The 1612-nt window shown below is 27.7% G+C and overlaps 1 protein-coding gene across 10 annotated transcripts in view; it reads left to right on the top strand.

The window, feature by feature from the left end:
* trc (Serine/threonine-protein kinase tricornered) overlaps positions 1-1612 on the top strand; it is a 334990-nt gene that overhangs the window by 285476 nt on the left and 47902 nt on the right. The window lies entirely within an intron of this gene.

A 1612-nucleotide genomic window follows, 5' to 3' on the forward strand; every position in this document is an offset into this window, starting at 1 on the left:
ACAAGTTCAACACTAACCTCATTTTTTCTCTTTGCTGCCAATAGTTTGTAAGTATCAAAAAAATGAAAAGAAACATAAAAAAATAAAGTGTCGTTTGAAATAGAAGTACAATTCCCTAATCTTCAGGTTTACACTTTTTAATATTTTTTGTGATATGAGCTATAAGGCGAAGGCCGCAGTATTTCCTAACAACTAAATTGGTCTTTTTAACACAATCTTGAGGAACAAAGGTGTGAACTGATTTCTATATGACATCACGTCTAATGACTGGTTTCTCGAAAGGGCAACTTAGAAAAAAGTAATAGTTACTTTCGAAGCACGCCCATTTCTGTCAACAACTCCGAATGGCTGTTGACTTAATATGCCATGATTCATGTTTATGTTTTTGGGTATACATGATTTTTTTTTAATTTATATTTAATCTATAATATTGTTAAATTAAATGTTAAAATAATTGTTAGTTTTTTATTATTTTCTTCGGTATTATTGTACTATATAATATCATCATATAACACTTTAAAATGTTATAGAACTTTGGTCAAAGCCATCTACTGATATTAGTAATTTAGTATATGTTAGTATATATAAGTAAATTAGTACAGTATATATGTTATAATATGTTCTCCATTTATAAAATTTTATGATGAAATTCTTTGTCCTTGAACATTAAAACATGACTAATATTAACATTAATGTTGGTTACCGCTAACCAAATAATATTATTTCTTAATTTGTAGCCATCAACCGCGAAGTTCTTTTGCCTTAATAAGATTTAGCTATTTCCGAGGAATTTTGAGTCTTTATAAATTATTTCAAGAAATAAAAGATTTATTATGATTGAATGCTTTTCCGAATTAATTTAATATTCATTATTAATAATATCTAAATTGTCTTTGTTCATCTTGACCGCCAACCCTGACCATCTCCTTCCATTTCACATTCATTCATCTATATAGAGTTTTCAATGATGATTGAAATATAACACAAGTAAAATTTGATCCAACCCCTATTGAGTGTTATAATAATACCATTAATAAATACTGTGAGTATGGTTTAGTTGGATCCATTAGCTTGTAAATTTAACTCATAAAATAAAGGTGTTTAATTCTGTTATAGTCGTATTTTTCTACTTAGCTAGTATTCTAAAATTCTGTTACCTGTTCAAAAATCCCATTTACGGTTGTAACTAATTACATTACCGCGATTAATCGTTGTTTTTAAAATTAAGCATTGATACAACCTGAGTATTTAAAAGTAATTAGTTCACTCCACTTTTTGTATTTTTCACGGCCTAACCGACCAACTCTTTTCCTGAGCAACTAATAAAAAGGTCAACAGTTATCTATGTCCATTACAATGAATAAGTATCTCTATGAACTTTCTTCAATAAATTGCAGAAATTATTTTTTTAAAGTATATTCAGAGGGAAAATTCAAAATGAAAAGAGAGTAATCAAATAGAGACAAAATCGAATTATAAAGCTTAAGAAAACAAAGGATAGTTGATAAGCGTAAATTAAATAGTGCTATTAAAAATTATGGATAGTCACAGATGAATAATATACTAAGGTGGTTCCTCGCCGTTCAATTACTCTTTCGATTCAAATCAATTT

This window comes from Halyomorpha halys, unplaced genomic scaffold (genome assembly GCF_000696795.3).
Source record: "Halyomorpha halys isolate HHAL.00 unplaced genomic scaffold, Hhal_1.1 Scaffold34.1, whole genome shotgun sequence".
NCBI classification, from domain to species: domain Eukaryota; kingdom Metazoa; phylum Arthropoda; class Insecta; order Hemiptera; family Pentatomidae; genus Halyomorpha; species Halyomorpha halys.